Raw genomic sequence first — 6,983 nt, 5'->3', positions numbered from 1 at the left:
CTTCCGCCTTCCAGTGTGGAACTAACATCTGCTGCTTTTCCCCAGCAGTCTTACAGACTTTTAAAGCAAGACTGTGGCCATTGAGCCATACGAACTGAGCAGCTAATAATGGGGTTACCAGGCATCCTGGCATGCAGACAGCCTTTATTGGATTACTCAGACCATATTATGCAAGTGAATCTTTACACACACAAACACACACACACACACTGCTCACACACACACACACACACACTGCTCCATTCCTCTAAAGAACTCTGACACATACATATTGGTAATAGGTTTTTATCCATTGCTTCTGAATAATGAAAGGGACAAAATGCAGGCTAAAGAATATAACAATGATGACCCAGAAATAACATCAAATCCAGAATAGGTCAGGAGCTCAGAGCAATCTCCACGTTCAACATCCTAACAGCAGTGGGTAAAAGCACATAATTACCAGTCTCACAAATTTGCCACCACTTTTGTAGATCGCATTATGGGTAGAAAGTTACAGATAGAACAGCTTTTAGACAGAAAGGTCACAGGGACCGCCGAGAAGTAAGGTCAACCTTGAGTAGAGATATCACTTCTGACCAACCCAGGATTCTTAATTCTGATATAGAATGCTTGTATTTTTATCCACATAACCCATCTTTGAATCTATTACTGGCACCTTATCTAGAGATTATTAAATGGCATAAACAGAATGAGATATCTTTTACCTTATAAAACTGCACACCCGGAAAAGACTCATGAGTGCCTTTCTATTCCTATGAGAATTCTCGCAGTACGAAAATGAAAAATAAAGATTTACATATTACTTGTTAATCCCTCCATGACTGTCCAGACAATCATGTGGTCCTACTGAGCATGGCAGTCCCAGCCCTCAAGCAGGCTGTGTCCAGGTCCCCCTACACTTCTAAAGTGCTGCCGACTCCAAGATGCCAAAGAAAACAATGAAATAGAAAACATCCCCCACTTTTCTTTTATCTTACAATTTGGAGAAAGAAGGAGCTTGTAGACTACGACAAAACCATCCTTTTCCTTTAGAAGGATAAGGAGGAAAGTGCCAAAGTGCTGACTTTAACCAAAATTTCTCGTATTTCTTTCTGAAAGTTTTTCCCCCTCTGAATATTTAATGAGCTCTGGGTTGAAGTCTAAGAGGAGTTGCTAATGGGACGAGAGAAGCTCTGAGACGTCTGTGTCATCCAGGAGCCAAAGCAGGTGGAGAGGGAAATGGAAAGAGTAAAGAACGGGTGAGACCAAGACGGAGGAAGACCACGGTCTGGGAGAGATGATCTGCTGGAGAAAAGCGCCCCAGTTAGGGAGGATTAACAAACAGCCTCTCCTCCAGCCTGAGCGAGAGGCTGAACGGAAACAGCCAAAGGGAAGAAGGTGACCTCAGTGCTCACCATGGTGAGGAAACAGGAGGTCAAAAGGATGGTGAATTCTCTGAGAAAAAGCCTCAGAATTCCGGCATTGGGCGGCACATCCAGCCCAAGGGAGATCTCACGCGCTTTGTCAAACGGCCCCGCCTCATTGAGCTGCAGCAGCAAAGTGCCATCCTCTATAAGTGGCTGAAAGTACCTCCTGCCATTAACCAGTTCCCCGCGGCCCTGGACGGGCAAACAGCTACCCAGCTGCTTACGCTTGCCCACAAGGATAGGCCAGAGACAACGCAGGAGAAGAGGCAAAGGCCCCTCCCTGGCCTGGCCTGAGAAGAAAGCTGCAGGCAAAGGAGACCTGCCTGCCAAAAGACCATCTGTCCTTCCGGCAGGGGTCAAATCAGTCACCACCTTGGTGGAGAACAAGAAGGCTCACCTGATGGCGATTGCCCTTGACATGGGCTCCATTGAGCTGGTGATCTTCCTGCCTGCCCTGTGTCTCATGATGGGGGTCTCCTACTGCGCCATCGAGGGAAAGGCCAGGCTGGGGCAGCTGGTCCATGGAAAGACATGTTCCACTGTTGCCTTCACATAGGTTACCCTGAAAGACAAGGGTGAGACAAAATCTCAGTGATATTTTAATCTGCATTTTCCAGATGAATGAGACCATACTACATTTTTTTCATTATTTAGCCATTTATACTCATCTTAAGAGTGTTTGATTCATTGCCCATATATTGGTAGTTATTTGATTTTAGCATTGTAGTGCTTTGAGCTCTCCTATATGATAGCTATTAACCCCCTGTCATGGTTTACCTATTGAAGACTTTTCTCTCCTTCTCTAGGCTGCTCCTTCGCTCAGTTAAAGCTTTCTTTAAAGGACAGAGGCTTTTTAATTTCATGCTATCCCATTTTGAGTTCTTGACTTTTCCTCCTGACCTGGCGGAGTTCTCCCCCAAAGTCCTTTCCTTGCCTTTATCTTGAAGTGTTTTCCTATATTTTCTCCAAATAGTCTCAAAGTTTGGGTCTTATATTAAGTTCTTTGATACATTCTAATTGATTTTTTATTGGGAGGAGATATAGGGATCTAGTTTCACACGTCTACATATAGAAATTCAGTTGGGTTTTCCCCCTCCAAGGTATGTTTTGATACCGCTTCTGAAAATTCTGTGTGGGTTTACTCCTGGCTCATCACTTCATTCCACTGACCTACATCCCTGTTCTTATGACAATCCCATGTTGTTTTTACCACTGTCTGCATAACATGGCATTGGGTGATGTGATTCTCCTATTTTTGCTTAGGATTCCTCAGGTTTGGGGGGTTTTGTGCTTCCATGTGAATTTGGGATTTTTTTTTCTATTTCTGGGTCAATAAACTTTTGATGAGGATTGCATCATATCTATAGATCTCTTCGCATAATAGAGCCATTATCCTGGTTAGATTTTTGTTATGGTTGTTAACCTGACCGAAGCTAGAGTCATTTGGAAGGGGAAGCTTCCAGAGAGGAAACGTCTCCATCAGACTGAGCCTAGGAAAGCCTGTGAGATGTTTTCTTTTTTTGGTAAATTAGTTATATGGGAGGCTACTCTGGGGAGCAGTAGCCCTGGAAAGCCATGGGAAGCAAACTAGTAAGCTGTGTCTCTGAGGCCTCCATTTCTGTTCCTGCCCTGAATTCCTGTCTTGACTTCCGATGATGGACTATAACTAGCAAACCATATAGACCCTTTTCTCCCCACGCTGCTCTTGGTCATGGTGTCTATCACGATAATAGAAACCTGTCAGACATTTTTATGACATTGACTCTGCTGGCACAGAGGCATCTTCTAATCTCTTCTTCAGTTCCTTTCTTTATTGTTTTAAAATTCTCATTCATTGTGAATGACTTTATTTCATGGGTTAGGTTTATTTCTGGGGTTTTCTTCAAGATATTATGAATGGGGTTATTTTCCAGTTTTCTTTCTCAGCATGTTCATTATGCATTTACACAAAAAGCTACTGATTTGTATGTTGACTTTCTATTTTGTTTCCTTTTTTTTAGTACCTATCAAATTTAAGAGTTTTCTGATTAAGACTTTGGGGTTTCATATATAGGCTCATGCCATGAAAAAAAAAATAAGGGTAATTTGGCTTCCTCGTTTTCTATTTGCATCTCTTTTATCTATGTTTCCCTTATTGCTGAAGCTAAAACTTTAAGAACTATAATGAATAAACATGGGATAAGTGGTCACCTTTGTCACATTCTAGTTTTAGCAAAATATCTTTGTTTTCCCTATTTAATATCATGTTAGATATGTCTTTGGCATATATGCCTTTTCTCTTCGTAATTTTTTCAGGACTTTCATCATGAAGGAATAGTTGACTTTTTCAAAGGACTTTTGTGCATCCACCAAGGTGATCATGTGATTCCTGTCCTTGATTCTCTTGATGTATTATATCTATTGATTTATGTACATTAAACTGTTTGCATATCTGAAATGAGTCAACTTGATTGAGGCCAATAATCTATTAAATGTGTTATGGAATTTCATTTGTAATTTTAAAGATTTATTTTTATTTTATATGTATGCTTGAGTATCTGCATATGTATGCCTGGTACCCACAGAAACTGGCTAAGTGTTGAGTCCCCTGGAACTAGAGTTACAAGTGGTTGGTAGCCACCTGAGCTAGGTGTTGAGAACCAAACCCACGTCATGTTCAAGACTACCAAGTGCTCTTAATGACTGAGCCACTTTTTCAGCTTATTTGCTAGTTTCTTATTGAATCTTTTCACATGGATGTTCATAAGGAAGGCTGGCCTATAGTTTCCTGTCTTTGTTTGGTCCTTGTTCAGTATTCACATCAAAATACATCTGGTTTCATAACATAATCTGGGTATACTCTTTCTTGTCTGTTTTACTGGATAATTTCAAGGACGTTGTGTTAGGTCTTCTTTAAAGATCAGGAAGGAATCAGCAGTAAATCCATTTGGGGCTTGGACATTTTCGTTAAGAAGAATTACAATTTCAATTCTATTGATTGCTACAGATCTGGTTAAGTTGTTTATGTTCTCTTTGCTTAATTTTCTTAGGTCATGTGCTGGATAGTTTTGTGTCAACTCGACACAAGCTAGAGTTATCTGAAAGGAGGGAACCTCATCTGAGAAAATGATACCATACAATCCAACGTTAGGTCATTATCTTAATTAGTGATTGATAGGGAAAGAGTGCAGTCCACTGTGGGTAGGGCTATCCCTGGATTGTGGTCTATAAAAAAGTAGACTGAGCAAGCCATGGAGAACGAGCCAGAAAGCAGCATTCCTCCATGGTTTCTGCATCAGCTCCAGCCTCCAGGTTCCTGCCCTGTTTGAATGACTGTCCTGAGTTCCCTCAATGATGAACAGTGATGTGGAAGCATAAGCCAGATAAACCCTTTCCTCCCCAATGTGCTCTTTGGTCACAGAGTTTCATCACAGCAATAGAAACGCTAGTTAAGGTTTTAAGTGTCTAAAAGTGTATCCATTACTTTGACACTTCAAACTCTGTCTTAATGTTTCTCTGAATTTCATTAGTGTCTGTTGGAATGCCTCCTTTTCCACCTCTAACTTTGTCAGTTACTAAATTAGCAAAAAGTGTTTAACATATGAGGAGTCACTTAATATGTATCAAGTACATTCTATTACATTTTTTCTTTTTTATTGATTTTTATTGAGCTCTACATTTTTCTCTGCTCCCCTCCTTGCCTCTCCCCTCCCCTCAACCCTCCCCCAAGGTTCCCATGCTCCCAATTTACTCAGGAGATCTTGTCTTTTTCTACTTCCCATGCAGATTAGATCTATGTTGTCTAAGTTCTCTGGTATTGTGATTTGTAGGCTGGTTTTTTTTTGCTTTGTGTTTAAAAACCACTTATGAATGAGTACATGTGATAATTGTCTTTCTGGATCTGAGTTACATCATTCAAAACGATGTTACATTTCTAAGAAGATAGAATGAACAAAACAGACAAGAAACAGATACTTAAGCTGACAACAAGAAATCAAAAATAACATTCAAGCATAAAGCAATAGTGAGAAAAAGAGGGAGAAAGTCACAGACTCAGACTGAAGTTCAACAATAACAAAATTCAAATAACTAATCTACAAAAACAATATTTTCAAACCAACTTTGTCTACACTTGCCCTATTTCTTCTCCTCAAAGAACACGTCACATATGGTTTTGTTAACCTTCCAATCAAGGCTGGAGTATACATGGTTATCCTGACCTTAGATCTGTCCCCTTTTCCTCATATCCAAAATAAATTTGTAGACTCATATGATGAAATTGGACACGAAAGAAAACATGCTTTGATAACATGGGCAATGTAAAGCCTAATACATTTCCAGTACTTCCTTGTAGCTTCATAAAATGTAGAATAGACATGATACCATAAAAAAAGTGGTCTTAGTATCAGTAAGAATTAATTCACTGCATTCTTAGTGCAAGTGGGTTTCGGTTTTGGTTTTTGCCTCTTGTCAGCTTTAGTTCTCTTGACATGGGAAGCCACCAAGGATGAAATCTAAGAGTGGGATATGGAAACAGAAAGATAGATGACCAAAATAACATGGGTACACACATGCAGGATGTTCAGAGATCTAAAGCGCTCCATGGGGACTATTGTTATAATACTATAGACATTCTTACCAGAAAGCTGAAGAATGACATCAAGCTGATAGATGAGTGGATTTCTTCACTATAATGACCATTTTACCACATATAAGCATGTCGAAACATGCTGTTATGTCTTAAGTATAGCCAAATAAAAAGTAAGTGGATCTTGCATTTTGCTTTTAATAGTCAAATACATTTTCTCATTTTCTTTGCACTCAAAGCTCGGTTTTGTTAATTACACACACTTACTCATTATTATTTCAAAATCATAATTATATCTAAGTGATTTGACAGTGACACATCCCCATTACAAGAGTGTGAATTCTGAGCTTGTTTTCTGAACTATTAACCATCATTAGATATGAGAAATGGCAGCCAATTTGCACTATGTTATCCAATGTGTCACTCAAAGATTTAACAAATGCTTAGAAATGTACTTAGATCATAATTCGAGCAGCTATTTATTTGTGAATTTTCGTTATACCAAAGCAAGTAGAAGCCTGTGTATGTAAAAAGCTTATATTTGGAAGTATGCAACAGTTTGATGTTATAATTAGTGTCTTTTTCATCATACATTTAACACACGGTCTGCATACGTGAAAACCTAGTTCTCCCAAGGAAGCACTGCTACATTCACTAAGGAAAATAAATATACACTTAGCTTGTGAAACTAGTTATTTATTTATAATTTTGTAATGTCCAAAGCCACAAAAACACTTACAATATACCTTCATTGATTAAATATTAATTTATACATCCAGGTTTTGTGTGAGTTTCAAAATACATCATACATAAACATTGCTTTCAAGAAAACAAAATTGCCAAAAAAAAAAATAACTGTGGCACATGGTACTTTAAAGAGAGTCCTTGCTTTTCCAACACTGAACGATGTGCTAAGCTACAAAGGTAGACTTTCTCACATACTGCACGATCTAACCTTTTCGAGAGGAATGTTGTTTGGTTTTGTTTCTTTTTCAGGTGTTTTTCTT

At 39.1% G+C, this 6,983-nt stretch overlaps 1 pseudogene; it reads left to right on the top strand.

The window, feature by feature from the left end:
- The first annotated feature begins 1,398 nt into the window (after window positions 1-1,398).
- LOC142834588 (large ribosomal subunit protein eL8 pseudogene) lies at window positions 1,399-1,965 on the top strand (annotated as a pseudogene).
- The last annotated feature ends 5,018 nt before the right edge of the window (window positions 1,966-6,983 follow it).

Source organism: Microtus pennsylvanicus, chromosome 14, assembly GCF_037038515.1.
Source record: "Microtus pennsylvanicus isolate mMicPen1 chromosome 14, mMicPen1.hap1, whole genome shotgun sequence".
NCBI lineage: Eukaryota > Metazoa > Chordata > Mammalia > Rodentia > Cricetidae > Microtus > Microtus pennsylvanicus.
The sequence above is the reverse complement of the archived record's forward strand: the minus strand, read 5'-3'. Positions and strand labels throughout refer to the sequence as shown.